General features: G+C 37.3%; 1 protein-coding gene and 1 long non-coding RNA gene across 11 annotated transcripts in view; one reads left to right on the top strand and one right to left on the bottom strand.

The window, feature by feature from the left end:
- Positions 1 to 16110, bottom strand: part of PCDH9 (protocadherin 9) — a 927283-nt gene that overhangs the window by 757254 nt on the left and 153919 nt on the right. The window lies entirely within an intron of this gene.
- LOC121037867 (uncharacterized) overlaps positions 1 to 16110 on the top strand; it is a 132517-nt gene that overhangs the window by 4255 nt on the left and 112152 nt on the right. The window contains exon 2 of the long non-coding RNA XR_005794029.1: positions 6369 to 6462. This is a non-coding gene — a long non-coding RNA (uncharacterized LOC121037867). The remainder of the gene's footprint in view (positions 1 to 6368; positions 6463 to 16110) is intronic.

Below are 16110 nucleotides of genomic sequence, written 5' to 3'. Positions count from 1 at the left end.
TAAACGTCTCTCCCCCCTCATGTTTTTTCCCAGTTTAGACTTTCCCAAAAGATATAATTTGTCAACCATGTACACTTCTTAAAATGTATTTCATTAGAGTACTATGAACAGAAACAAACAGCAGGCATTCAACAACCCTTTAGGGCATTCCAAGGGGGAAAAATATATGTATGTGTATCTATATATGTGTGTATGTGCCTGTGTAAAGAGATAGATGTTTGATAGATGAATATTGATATGTATATCTGCAGAAATGGAATCCAAACAAACCTAAGGGATTACTTGATTTAAGAAAGAATGATAAATATTTAAGCTGTCTTGGGGGAATTACTCTGGCATTGGATCTTGGGATTACTTCTCACATGAAACTCAGAGGATTTGGTATCTTGTCAGGAAACTGGAATGAACCATGCTTACATGATGTTAATCATGCATTTAATCATTCTTTTGTTGCAAGTCCACTATAAAATGAAAAGAAAAACATGCAAGTGTTCCACCCACCCCACCCCTTCACATCTGAGCTTTTTAAAAGAAGAACATAGGGCGCCTGGGTGGCGCAGTCGGTTAAGCATCCGACTTCAGCCAGGTCACGATCTCGCGGTCCGTGAGTTCGAGCCCCGCGTCGGGCTCTGGGCTGATGGCTCAGAGCCTGGAGCCTGTTTCTGATTCTGTGTCTCCCTCTCTCTCTGCCCCTCTCCCGTTCATGCTCTGTCTCTCTCTGTCCCAAAAAAATAAATAAACGTTAAAAAAATTTTTTTAAATAAATAATTAAAAAAAGAATAAAAGTTTTTATTCATCTAATTTTAAAATAATACCTGAAAACAAGGAAAATTTCACTTAAAGATATGATTATTCTTTCAGAGATGCTATTCAGTTATTTAAAATTATGTTCTGGTTTCAGATAATTACTGAACTTCAACTCCAATATAACAGAAGTGAGACAGAATTGAGTTTGGAAGCTTCCTAATCATGTCATATACATGCTAGGAATCTAAGAGCTAAAAATTCTACTAAAAACACCACAATGGTAAGGTTGATGATATAACTTAAAAACAAAATTTTAGTTTTGAACTTCAAAATTCCACTCATAGATATTATCTACCACCACTGCTGCTTTGGAAATGAGGAAACTATAACTCATATTTGATATGAAAATCATAAAGCCATATGGTTGTTGGGGACAGAACAGGTTTTACCACACAAGTTCAATATTCTTTCATTTGATATGAAATGAATTTTGCTCTTGTCACTCGTTTTGTTGTACTTTAATTTTATAATTAAAAAAACATTAAGGGGTGCCTGGCTGGCTCAGTCAGAAGAATATGTGCTCTTGATTTATTGATCATGAGTTTGAGCCCCGTGTTAGGCACAGAGATTACTTAAAAAAATTAAGGCTATAAAATAAAGCATATATTAATTTGAATACTTAGACATCAAGTTGGGAAATGAAAATCAGTATACGTTTTGAAAGATTAAAATTTAGAGAAGTCATAGTTAGAAAAAAGAGTCACCTATGTTGCATGTGAAAGTACAAACTGACACAAACCATGGCTCTAAAAATCATGTTGCAGGGTCACCTGGGTGGTTCAGTCCGTTGAGCATCCGACTCTTGATCTTGGATCAAGTCATGCTCTCATGGTTAGTCTGCAGGTTCGAGCCCCACACTGGGCTCTGTGCTGGCAGTGGAGAACCTGCTTGAGATTCTCTCTCTCTCCCCCTCTCTCTGCCCTTCCTGTGTTCTCTCTCTCTCGCTCTCTCAAAATAAATAAACTTTAAAAATAAAAATCATGTTCTATATGTTTCTTTTCACTATGCACCTCTCCCTTAAAAAAATTATTAAAAAAAAATAAGATGTGTACTCTATGATGATGTGAGGGTTAAGAGTTGTTTCTCATACTTTCTTAAATAGAAATTATATATGTGCACATTTTTAGCCTATCAATTCAGTGGAATATTTAGGAGTCATTAAAAAGCAGTCATTATAAATTTGGGTCACTTGGTTTTCAAACCCAAAGAGAAAGTATGCTTTAACTTCAACCACATATGCAGGAGACTTCTTTTTCTTATTTTTTAAGGTGATTTAATAAGTAGAATAAATATTTTAAAAATTTAAGTGAAGCTTTTCATGCAGAAAAATATTTTCTACACTTATTATGTTTTGACATTTATTATACTTTGACATTCTAGGGATTTTATCAGTGTCTTGCTGAAAGAATAATGGATATGGTTAACATAAAAAGATGCTACTTCTTAGTTTTCCACATTAATATAGACCAGTAATGTTATACCCGTATGACCAATTGCAATATGCCTGATATTCCTGCAATTTGTTTGAGGTCATACAGCATTTCCCTAATTAGATAATAAGGATATGCATTTATAATGTCCCTTGATGGGGTTCAGGACATGCTACCCCCCAAAATATGACATCTTTGCATATTGAATATTTTAAGCTGAAGAAGTTTGAGAAAACAGCTGAAAACAGGAAGTTCAGTCTAACCTTACTCCATCCTTCTCTGAAATAGGTCATAAAACTCTCCCGTGAGAGGTTCCCCCTCTATACCTGGAAGAACAAAGGATCCTTATCTCTGAGAACAAAGGAATGCTGGAAAGAATCAGAACAAATAGGACTTGCTAAGTTTCCCCTGGTTTACTATACTTACTTTACACTCGTTGATCTCTCTTCACCACTCATACTCTTTGATATCTCTCCACTACTGTCCACTTTTCATGAGACCTAGCAGAAAAATACTCAGGCCTGTTTCTCTGGGTCTTCATTTTCTTATGAAGTCTCCCATGTCACATAAAACTTATATTAAATAAATACATGTGCTTTTGTCCTGTTAATCTGTCTTTGCCAGTTTAATTTTCAGATCCACCTAGGGACCTTAAGAGGGTGGGTGGAGGAAAACAACTTCCTCTCCTACACCTATCACCATTATACTCAGAACAGACACAGCATATCCATATTAAGTAAATGAATCTATATCCTCAGTAGCATCGTTGCCTATTAGTGGTGTTGAACTCTGCCTCTCAAAGTGATAAATGGCTAAGGCTTAAAAAACACTTAGGGCCATCATGCCTTCCAGGGTTATTTGCTGTCTTTCTTTTCCTTTTCCTTTTTTAGCCAAGAATTCCAGACAAAATCTTTTCATTCATATATCTAACAATTCTACTTTACATTGTCCCTCAATTTAATTGTGGGACACGTCTGTTAACGAGCAGAGAAACATAATTCTCAACTTAAGTTCTAAATCAGGACTGTCCAGTAGAAGAGGTAAATTGCATACGTAATTTTAAGTATCTACAACAGTCATATTTTAAAAGTTAAAAGAATCATGCTCTGTCTCTCTCTGTCCCAAAAAATAAAAATAAACGTTGAAAAAAAAAAAGTTTAAAAAAAAAAGTTAAAAGAAATAGGTGAAATTAATTTAATAATGCACTTTATTTTACCCAATGTATACAAAATACCATCTGGTAAACATGAAATCAATTTAAAATATTAATGAGATCCCTACAATTTTCATGTGTATGTGCACTATCTTTGGAATGACTGTGCATTTTTACACTCACAGCACATCTCAGTTTGAACTAGCCACGTTTCAAGCACTCAGTTGCCACATATGGTTCATAAGTACCCTATTGGATACACAGACTTTACTAATGTAAAAGACAATTTCTCTTCCCACAGCAGCCACTCTGTAGCCATGCGATTTTGTCTCTTTTAATTTTTCTGGGGGTGAGGGGGAAGGGGGAGGAATTTTAAAGAATAAAACAAAGCCACCAGAGTTAAAAAAAAATAAAAAAACAATAAAACAAAAATCTGAATGTATTAACTTCTCAGGCTAGGGAATGCCTGGCAATGGAGAAGTGGGCCATGTAGGTCACTGATTTAGGGAAAGAAGTCCAGGGTTTGAGGGCTGGGCCTATATAGAACAGAGAAGGTGGGATTTTGCTCAATTTATGCTAACTAAAGATGGAAAGCTAGCTCCATGGATTGAATCGCATGTGTTAAGTCTTGTCAGGATTTAATGGCAATGATACCCAGGCAGAAAAGTTTTCAGTTACTTCCAATAAAGGTTTGTCCTCCTTAGGTCACTCAGAGCCCAAAGTTCTTTACTACTCTATTTTGGTAGAACCAGTAGTGGTGACACAGCATTCAGTTTTGATAGCTCTTAGCTCCTAGGCAAATACCTCAATAAGCAGCACATATTTGTTTACAATAGAATAACCCAAGACATCAATGTAAGACAAGCATACTAAATACAAAATAAGGCTAATTATTTTCCAATTTACATAGCTTCATCACAAACAATACTATTGATAAAATCAACATATATTTAATAAATAATACCTCATTTAAATTTTCTTTAAAAATGACTTCAAGTATTAGATAAGAGGATATTCTAGAATATGATTTTTTATGTAAGGTGTATTCATTAAAAGGTTTGTTTTTTTTTTTTTCAAAAAGCAGTTATCAACATAAATTAGCTTTGCATGCCACATGGTATATGCATTATACTAAGGCTATACCTTATATACAAGGATGCCTGATATGTGACCTCTATTAATGTACAGAAAAGAGAATATTTGTTGTGTTTAGAAAATTAGGAGCTACATAAGCATCTGCCTGAGCCACCCTGACACCCCAGGAGCTACATATTTATTACATTTAATTACAATGCCTTAAAAGGTGGTCATTTTACACACAAAGAAACTGAAATTCAGCAATATTAAACAGCCTGTACCTATTTCTACAGGTAAGTGGCAAAGACTGCATTAGAATAGGTATGTTTGATCCCAAACCTCAAACTCATTTCTGAATGGTACGTTACTTACTTTAGAGTCATTTGGCAAAAAATTGAAGCAGAAAAAAAAAAAAAAAAAAGGAAAACCAATCTTCCAAATATTTGCCAAACTGGTGCCTTTAATTCATCAACAGCTATACATGTAAGAACATCAAATATATTTTAAATCATCTCAACATGTTAGAATATGAAGGACTAATCCTATCAGAATATGTTTATGCCTTACTTTCTTGTCATCTCTTTGAATTTAAAACTTGCATCCTATCCAGGTAGAAAGGTCTCTAAACTAAGTTGAGTTGCACAACGCTAAAAGCAAGACAAGAGACCCCAAATGCTTGCTTACACTAAGTCCCATGTCTCCAAACCAAGACTTAATTACAGTTTCAGCTCTCCCAGTAATGGAACCTTAAACCAATCAGCAATCACCTGATCAGCACTAGTGAGGTAATCTGCCTGACAGACCCCTGCCATCCCCTAAAGGAAAGTAAATTTGCAATAACCAACCCACTCTTTTACCCAGTATAACTTCCTTGTTCCTGCTCCCTCCAGCCTATAAATCTTATTTTGCAAACTCCCCTTAGCAACTTGCTGCTACAATGGATATGCCTGATTAGAATCAGTTCTTGCTCAGATAAACTCTTCAAAGTTTTAATATGCCTCAGTTCGTCTTTTAACAGTTCTGATGTCAGAGGAGAGAGAACCAGGGAGCCCCCCACCCTGCGCGCCGAGACCCCAGGAGCAAGGAGCAAACACTGGCGCCCTGAGCTGTACCTGTTGCGCTCCGGAACTGGCTGCTTTCTTGTGGTCCCTGGAGGTGATGGGAAAGTCCCGCTTGGAGCCCAGCTCAGCAGCTTTTGCATTTCGAGCTTTCAGGCTTTACTTGAGCAATTCTTGTTCTCACCGGGTCTGACTTAAGTACAGGACAGGCTCGGACTTAGAAAGTGGGTTGGGTCCGGGGTCGAACTGAGTCCGACTTAGAAACTGGGCTTGGTCCAGGGTCAGATTGGTTCCGCGGTCACACTGGTTCCGATTAGAAAGCGGGCTGGCTCCGGGGTCGGACTGTGCCCGGCTTAGAAACCGGGCTGGGTCCAGTGTCAACTGGGTCCAGGTGCAGACCAGGTCCGACTTAGAAACCGGGCTGGGTCCAGGGTGAGACAGGGTGCAACTTAGAAACCTGAACGGGTTCAGAATCAGACTGGTTCCGACTTAGAAACTAGGCTGGAGGGAGGGTGGGACTAGGTCTAACTCAGAAACCAGGCTAGGTCCAGGGACAGACTGGTTCTGACAGAAACCAAGCTAGGTCCAAGGTTGAACTGCGTGTTACTGAAACTGGACTAGGTCCAGGGTGAAGCCGCAGGTACCTAAGTAAAATTTTGTTTTAAGGTTGAACAATCAGGTTAACCTTACCAAAGATAGTCCTAAATTACAGTGGCCACAGGGGAGAACTTTTAACCATCTTCAATAAACAAACATTTACTGAGGTACCCTAGAGAAAAAAGGGGTCTCAGCCAAATACTCACCATTAAGGATAGAAAGAAAATTATTTTTCCCCCTTTACAGTTTCTAGTGACCAGGATGAAACCCACTGGGACAGCCCTGTCACTTTGGAGCCTGCAGACAGGATCCTGGGAAAACTAGCAGAAGCCAGCAAAAGGTGAGAATTCTTACCAAAGTCAGCTCTCCCATATCTCTACTGTGGTGCCTGGTCAAGGAAAAAAAAGGTAAAATTTCATGTTGTCCCTTCCTTTCCACATTCAGATTGGCAGGCAAAAGACATTTGTATGAATTAGATCTTTGAATTGTGACTTGTTGATCCTTTCATTCCCAGGAACATCTATTGCCCTCTTGCTCCTTTTTATATCCTAATAACTTGAATTGGCAACCAATTCCCCCCAATCAGGTTGGGGAACCCCAAAATATAGCCGAACAGCAATGTGAGTTGCACCCCATTTGCAGCATGGTATGGCTGGACAGAAATGGGAATTTTAGTCCACTTGCAGCTAGGGTCCTACCGACTATTGCCTACTCTTGAGAATTGTCTAAGGCTTTCTTTCTTTTGGTTATCTTTGGGAGTGGTTGTGGATCTTGAGAGAGTAACATCCTTTGCACTGTTTTTTGGAGATAACCTCCTGCTTCCAAGAGGTTGTTCAATATGGCCAGGAATGTTTACTGTTTATCCCAGCTGAAACCTGACAAGATATTTGAAAGATTTTCAGTAACCAGAAGCTGGCCAACTTGGCAGCGGATAGTCAGAGCCTAATAGTGATCTGGGAAACAAAGGCAAATGAAACATTTAATTTCATACTGTCTACAGCCCATTGACATGTCCTTGAAATAGGCAGAGTGACCTTCCACTAGGAACTTAGCTGCCTTGATGATGACACTTTGCTAACGACAGAGGCAATCTTAGCCCAACCCTCCAGGATCCTGTAAGTCTACTTTAATATATAAAAAATCCTTTGGAAACTTCCTTTATCTATATAACTGCCCCCACCCCCCACGCCCCGGCCAAGATACAGGTTGGAAATCATACTCCAAGCTTATGGCCCACTGATATACATATGAAGGGTCTCATGACTGAGGTTTTCCTAGACAGTAATAAAAGTCCTTTTCCTAACAGTAACAACCCGCCCCGCCCCCAAAGTTCTGGAAACCTTGCTTCCAAAATTCCTTGGAGACTTAGGCCATCTCTGATTAAGTCACCTGTCACAACCCCAGCACAGCTCTTTCTGCCCACAGGTCCTGTCCCGTGCTTTAATAAAAATCACCTTTTTGTGCACCAAAGAGGTCTCAAGAATTTTTCATGGCACTCACCTCTGGACACCCACCCCTATCATTCCAAAACTGCATCAGTAGGACTTACAGCCTTTTCCACTAGTTCAAATGAAACGATGTACCCAGTTTATCTTTTAACAACACAAAGCTTCCTTCCTTAAATTCTTAAACTTTCTTAACATTTTAAAGTTGGGGATGTTACTACAGCAATGTTTTATAAAAACTAGAGCTAAATAAAAACACTTGATTCACATTTAATGTTCACTTTTTAGGCATATAATAAAATGAGTTTAATTTATAATTTCATAAAACTAGTATTACTCATTATAATTGCTATATTAGTTATATTAGTAATATTCTAATGAATTTCTTCAATGACTGCAAATATCCTTTCTTTCACAAAAGATATTAATGAAGAGAACATCATATATGACAGTAGTATCTTTCTCCATCCCCCCAATTCCTCCAAAAGTGCAAATAAACAGAAGTGAGTTGAGGCAAGGGCAACCCTTATTTTCTGTTTTGGTGTTCAGTGGTGGAGAAAATAACAACTTAACAGAAGAAAAAAATTGATGCACTATTCAGTTTGCAATTGTTTTAAAAATTATCAAATATTTTGTAATTAATGACCTACAAATTATAAAAAATCCAATCAAAATCATAGGTTAATAGGATTACAACTGCCTGAGAAAGATCAGGCCACTGGCACAAAAACAGACACTCAAATCAATGGAACGGAATAGAAAACCCAGAAATGGACCCACAAATGTATGGCCAACTAATCTTTGACAAAGCAGGAAAGAATATCCATAGAATAGAGACAGTCTCTTCAGCAAGCGGTGCTGGGAAAACTGGACAGCGACATGCAGAAGAATGAAGCTGGACCACTTTCTTACACCATACACAAAAATAAACTAAAAATGGATGAAAGACCGAAATATAAGACAGGAAGCCATCAAAATCCTCGAGGAGAAAGCAGGCAAAAACCTCTTTGCTTGGCTGCAGCAACTTCTTACTCAGCACATCTCCAGAGGTAAGGGAAACAAAAGCAAAAATGAGTTATTGGGACCTCAGCAAAATAAAAAGCTTCTGCACAACAAAGGAAACAATCAGCAAAACTAAAAGGCAACAGACAGAATGAGAGAAAATATTTGCAAATGACATATCAGATAAAGGGTTAGTATCCAAAATCTATAAAGAACTTATCAAACTCAACACCCAAAAAACAAATAATCCAGTGAAGACATGGGCAAGATACATGAATAGACACTTTTCCAAAGAAGACATCCAGATGGTGAACTGATAACATGCAAACATGCTCAACATCACTCATCATCAGGGAAATACAAATCAAAACCACAATGAGGGGTGCCTGGTTGGTTCAGTCAGTTAAGCAACTGACTTTGGCTCAGGTCATAATCTCATGGTTCATGGGTTTGAGCACCACGTCGGGCTCTGTGCTGACAGTTTAGAGCCAGGAGCCTGCTTCAGATTCTGTGTTTCCCTCTCTCTGTGTCCCTCCCCTGCTCGTTCTCTGTCTCTCTCTGTCTCTCAAAAATAAGTAAATGTTAAAAAAAAAAAAAAAGCACAATGAGATACCACCTCACACCTGTCAGAATGGCTAACATTAACAACTCAGGCAACAACAAATGTTGGTGAGGATACAGAGAAAGAGGAACCCTTTTGCACTGCTGGTGGGAATGAAAACTGGTGCACCCACTCTGGAAAACAATATGGAGGTTCCTCAAAAAATTAAAAATAGAACTACCCTATGACCCAGCAATTGCACTACTAGGTATTTATCCAAGGTATGCTATTTCGAAGGTGCACATGCACCCCAATGTTTATAGCAGCACAATAGCCAAAGTATGGAAAGAGCCCAAATGTCCATCGATGGGTGCATGGGAAAGAAGATGTGATATATATCTATCTATATCTATATCTGTATCTATATCTATATCTACACACACACACACACACACACACACACACACACACACACACACACAATGGAGTATTACTTGGCAATAAAAAAGAATGCAATCTTACCATTTGCAACTACGTGGATATAACTAGAGGGTATTACGCTAAGCAAAATTAGATAAAGACAAACATCATATGACTTCACTCATATGAGGACTTTAAGACACAAAACAGATGAACGTAAGAGAAGGGAAGCAAAAATAATACAAAAACAGGCAGGGGGACAAAACATAAGAGGCTCTTAAATTTTGAGAACAAATAGAGGATTACAGGAGGGGTTGTGGGAGGGGGGATGGGCTAAATGGGTAAGGGGCATTAAAGAATCTACTCCTGAAATCATTGTTGCACTCCATGATAACTAACTTGAATGTAAATTAAAAACAAAAAAAAAGAAGGATCAAGCCAGTTTCAAACCTGCTTAACTTGCCCTTACTTCCCAGTCCACACTGAAAATGAGCAACTTGCTCCTCTGACTAGTGCTTTTCACACTCTGTAATAGACAAGCTCCTTTCTTTCCGAATTTGCTTTTTGCAGACCACAAAACTTCTTTATGGTAAAGAAATCATTACATGTATTTACTGTGAGGAAATTTCCTCTAATTAAATTCTTCTTCTTCTATTTTTTTTTTTTTTTACCCTTATGGAGGCTAAGAATAAACAGTACTAATGGGAACAGACTTAGGCAGATTAATTGATTTAAAAAAAAAAGCCGGTGGTGCTAATTGCTCTGCTTCTCTGAAAAGTCCTAGGATTGTCAAAAGCAGGGTATATTCATAGGAATATGTTGGGCATGTGAATATCATCCATCGTTCATGTTACATCAAGTAAAAGACTAAGAACCTCTTTTGACAGAGACCATTAAGCTTTCTTCCATCTCTTGTCATTCTGTGATCTAGAATGCTTCAAGAGCATTCTGAGTAATTGGCAGATTCTTGACTTTTATCAAACCTGCCACTTACTATACAAAGATTAAACAAGATATAATACATTGTAAATACAAAAATGTATCTTTTAGATAAAATATGATTGCTTTCCATGTAGAGGTTTTTAATGGCTACATATTGGTACTTTGTTTTATTATGGGTCAAATTAAGGAGTATTTACCCCTTGATTCTGTGCATATTAAAAAAAATGTTTAAAGGCACCAGTAACAAGACTTCCACCTGATATTAGGTAATGCCAAGCATAACTATTGTGAAGAAAAAAAGAGGTCCATTTTACCTTCACAGTTTCCAAAAAGAAAAAAAAAGTTCATTTAAATCTGCCAACAGGGGCACTGGGTGGCTTAGTTGGTTAAGTGTCTGACTTTGGCTTAGGTCATGATCTCATGACTCATGAGTTCAAACCCCAAGTCAGGCTCTGTGCTAACAGCTCAGAGCCTGGAGCTTGCTTCAGATTCTCTGTCTCCCTCTCTCTCTGCCCCTCCCCTGCCCAGGCTTTGTGTCTGTCTGTCTGTCTGTCTGTCTCTCTCTCTCTCTCTCTCTCTCTCTGTCTCTCTCTCCTTCAAAAAAAAAAAAAATCATTAAAAAAATTTAATAAATAAATAAATCTGCCAACAGATATTATGAGGTTTGTGAAATCAGTAACATTGAATGTAAACAGAAGTGGCCAGCCTTTCACTGTTAAGTGTGAAAAGTATTAGCACTTTACAGTTTGCATGAAAGTTGCCTTTACTATTTTTAAACTTTTCCTCTTTAGGTTCACAATTGTTTCAGGAATCTACCTGCTGTGCTTGTTTTTAATGATTACATAGAACAAGCAAAACAACTGTTTTATATTGAGCTTTTCCTACTTCACCTAAGCACTGCAATTGCCACTGATTAAATTATGCAGAGGACGTGGAGAATCATTAGATTCAGTCTTAACGTATATTTCCTCTTTAAATTATGCATCTTAATAGCTCTCCTTTTTAGAAAAAAACATTGTGGTCTGTAGTAGGTATTTCTAAGTATTTGTTCACTTTAGCTCTTGAATGCAAAATTTAATAATTACATATAAATTGGTTCCTCCCCCTCCACCCCTCCCCACCCGCACCCCCTTCTGGCCACAGCCTTGACACTCAAATTATTGTTTGGGCAATGTTAAAATGCAGATTCCTTAACCCCACTTTCCAGAGATTCTAATTCAAAAGGTCTGGAGCAGTAATCTGCATTTTTATCAAGCTCTAGGTAGTCTGGCATATATTTGACGAAATGTCATTCTAGCAAATTGAAGCAATAATCTTAACATTCAAATTTACATATTCATTCCTGTTAATTTCCCAAGCAAAAGGCATTTTCTCTTCAGAGATTTTTCTCTTTAAGGAAAATCAACTTCCCTGCCCAGCCCTCTATTCCCTGGGCATAATAGAGAAAACAAAAAGAACCAAATTATTAAATAACAATAGCATGATCTGTTTTAAATTTTTTTTTTTAACGTTTATTTATTTTTGAGACAGAGAGAGACAGAGCATGAACGGGGGAGGGGCAGAGAGAGAGGGAGACACAGAATCGGAAGCAGGCTCCAGGCTCTGAGCCATCAGCCCAGAGCCTGACGCAGGGCTCGAACTCACGGGCTGTGAGATCGTGACCTGAGCCAAAGTCGGACGCTTAGCCAACTGAGCCACCCAGGCGCCCCAGCATGATCTGTTTTAATAGATTAGTAATCCCATTTCTGTTTCATGCCTTGACCACTGCAGTCATTTTCTTTTAAAAAAATGAATGACCACCACCCTCCAAATCACAAAAGATGAAATATAAAAAGCAAAACTCACCAAATACTATAAAAAGCCAATGGATATTATTGCGTAATATAATGTTCAATTCTTAGAATGACAAAATTTTAAATATTAAAACTTAGTTCTAGTATTGGCAAAATCAATGGCAAGACTAATATGGGAGTATCAATCAAAGCTAAATTCATCATAATCTTTTATCCAGCAACCTTACTTTTAATAATTTTCCCTAGAAAAATAAAACACACTTATTAGAAGTGTATCAAGAAAAATTAAAACAAACTATTCAATATTAAGAGAATGCTTAAAAAGCATATGATTCAATGACCCACTATCTTGGTTAAATTACCTAAGGAAGTTACAATATGGTAATGTAATTGAGTTCCTGCTGAAAGCTATAGAGTTTTGCAGAAGGCTTATTTCAGACAATTGAGAGATGTTCCTTTGAGCAGAATAGGAGCCATTGCTGACCTCATGATATCAATCCCATATTGTTGACAGTGGAGGTGGGGTTCTGCATGCTAGAACCTAGGGGCAGGAAGGGAATTTCTTACATAATATACTTCCAAAAAATAGTTGTGGTGTTATGTAAATATTCCAAAATTTCTAAAAAGAAGCATGTGTTCTGCTATGTAATAGTAAATAATAGAAAAATGTATCTATTAGCTAACTAGCTATCTCCCTATAGTAGTGAATATTGTGGAGTAAAATTCAATATAAGAGAGTTATATCTTGAAAATCACCCAAGAGGATATTTATATCCTGAAACACCTACAGGTAGTTTCATTTATAAGGTTATCCAGGGGAAGAAAACTCATGACAAGTACTATAGAATTATTCTACTCAACTGTAAAAAATATAGAAGTCAAGCAAAATTGAGAAAAACTTGGAAAGATGTATTGCAACCTAGTATGTCTTTAATATGTGATTTATAATCTCTGAATAAAAAGGAATTAAGAGTATAAAATTTTAGTATTAATATGTAAAAGATTATTTTGAACTGAAAAAAAGAAGAAAGAAATGCTTTTATGGAAACTATGATTCTTAATATATATTAGTTTATTCTAACATCTGAGAACAGGAGAATCCCCTAGAATCTGATCAGACATTGTTAAACTGAGCTGCAGCCAGAATTTGGTTGTCCTAAATGTAGACATTTTTTCAGTGCCTTGCATTGTTCCAATGAGGAATGGATCAGTTGTCCTGTATACTCCTATTTGCAATCCCTTAGTTTATTAGTGTGATAGACCAGAAAAAAAAAATGTAACTTTTTGTTTAAAATTAATTTGGGGCGCCTGGGTGGCGCAGTCGGTTAAGCGTCTGACTTCAGCCAGGTCACGATCTCACAGTCCGTGAGTTCGAGCCCCGCGTCAGGCTCTGGGCTGATGGCTCAGAGCCTGGAGCCTGTTTCTGATTCTGTGACTCCCTCTCTCTCTGCCCCTCCCCTGTTCATGCTCTGTCTCTCTCTGTCCCAAAAAATAAATAAACGTTGAAAAAAACATTTAAAAAAATAAAATAAAATTAAGTGCTCAGAAAAAGATAGCCAAATGACACCAAGGAGTATAATCCACCCATGTGTATCATTTTCAAATTTTTAGTTCTTTCCTTTTGAAGCAGTTTGTATTGCTCAAAACTTCTCAATTTAGTACATTTGTTTCTCTTGGGGGAACAAGGTTATTGTTCTTGTGGGTGCACAAAGAGGAAGGTTATTGAATTCAGTTATGAAAGAATGAAAGAAGAGGAAAGGAACTGGGAATGTTTTGATTTTCCATAAACATAAAACGGAAATAAAAAAACCCTGACAGATGTAGCTTTATTAATGTTGACTGGGTAAGGTACAAAAGGATTCTAGGGCCTTCCCTTCTATACTATTTTCCTTTTATTCATTTATTTATTTTTATTTTTTAGAATTATTTTTTTTTTTTTTTTAGAGAGAGAGAACATGCTGCAAGAGTGGGAAAGGGGCAGAGAGAGAGAAAGAGAATCCCAAGCAGGCTCCCTGCTCAGTGTGGAGCCTGACATGGGGCTTGATCCCACAACCTTGGGATCATAACCCAAGCCAAAATCAAGAGTCAATTGCTCACCTGATCGAGCCACCCAGGGGCCCCTCATTTCCTTTTAAATCCCTACTTTCTTATATAGTATAACATTTGAGTTAATTCAATTAATTGTTTGAAGGAAAAATGTGATTTTAAAAATCTGGTTCTCCTAAGGAAGGGGAGCAGAGAACCTAGGAAGCTTTTTCAAAGTTGCTTTGCCATCTCCAGCTCTAGCTTCTCTATTGTAACAATCCATTGTTCCTTAAGGGACTGAGAAAACACTAATGTTTTCTTTTGTACTTATGACATGCACATTTCAGAAAGTTTCCTAAAATCTCTCCATTTTTTCCCCCTCTGGTTAAAATTCCATCACACCTTACTGTGCTATAACTCATCATATCTATTTATTTATTTCTGTGCTTTCTTCCATATTTTCACACACAACCTGATACACTCTCTGATTTAGATTTTTTTTAATTGTTTATTTGTTTTTGAGGGACAGAGAACAAGCAGGGAAGGGGCAGAGAGAGGGAGACACAGAATCTGAAGCAGGCTCTACGCTCTGAGCTGTCAGTACAGAGCCCCATGAGGAGCTTGAACCCACAAACTGTGAGATCATGACCTGAGCTGATAGAGGATGCTTAACCGAGTGAGCCACCCAGGTGACCCAACTCTGATTTAAATTTTAAAATTTTCTCAACACTGTACATTGTTTTACTTACTAGCAAATAAAACACTCCATCTGAATATTTTATAATCTTTCAAACTTTTTTATTTGTTAAGAAAATAATGATTAAGCGAATGATGATACTGTGACCACTACTATTAATAAATAAAAATGCCAATACATCATGATATGCCAAAAGTGTAAGAAAATCCTACTCTACTGTGTGGAATACTGGCCAGCCCCATTATATTGGGGCCAGATTGGAGAAATTTAGAATTTAGAATTTAGAAAGAATTGACAAAAAATATTGGCAAAGCAGTGATAGGAATGTAATATTAATATAATTTTCACAAACAAAAAGCTTTAACCTAAATTAAAAGTGTAAAGAAAAAAGAATAGTTAAGATATGCAAATATGTTGATTGTCCAAAGCATTCCACTTATAACATCTATTCTCCAACCATGTCAAAAAAGAAATGATGAGTATAGTCATTATAATGAGGGAAGAAAAACATGTTGAGCACATTCTATATGCCAAATACTGCTCTAAGTACTTTACCTGCATTATTTTAGCTACAGATCTCTTATAGAAAAGAATAAAAGCAAATCTCTTATTTGAAAGAGAGTCCATAGATGGAGATTTAGCATAGTAGAGCATTTGCTTTGTGGAAATAGATAATGTTCTGTACACTTGTGAGAAGCTATGCCTTTTTGGTATGTGGATAACTGGAAACACTCATCCCTCTTTGGTAAATCAAAGAGCTGTGTAATGAGGTAGTAGAAGAAATCTCATTCAATGGGGAAGGACTAGTGAGCTAAGGGGAAGACAGAAGTTTAAATCAGCAAGCACTACAAAGCACAGGTGCCATTAACAGACAAACTAGCGAGGCTGTGGGAGCACAGAGTGGTAACACAGGAGCCGGTGGTATACCCTTTCAGTCAGGAAGGATTTCTCAGCTGAAGTGCTTTTTAAACCAAGAGCAAAACTATGAGGGAGGGAAATAGTGTTCTTGACAAATGAATCTACATCTCCAAAGTCTTCTTTAGTTTCCATGAAAACTATTAATAGAACTGATCATAAAACTTCATGAAACAAAGCTGCTTTTCCAAAAACTAAAGAGAAATGA

The sequence above is a fragment of the Herpailurus yagouaroundi genome, unplaced genomic scaffold (assembly GCF_014898765.1).
Source record: "Herpailurus yagouaroundi ecotype Mexico unplaced genomic scaffold, PumYag 164, whole genome shotgun sequence".
NCBI classification, from domain to species: domain Eukaryota; kingdom Metazoa; phylum Chordata; class Mammalia; order Carnivora; family Felidae; genus Herpailurus; species Herpailurus yagouaroundi.
The sequence above is the reverse complement of the archived record's forward strand: the minus strand, read 5'-3'. Positions and strand labels throughout refer to the sequence as shown.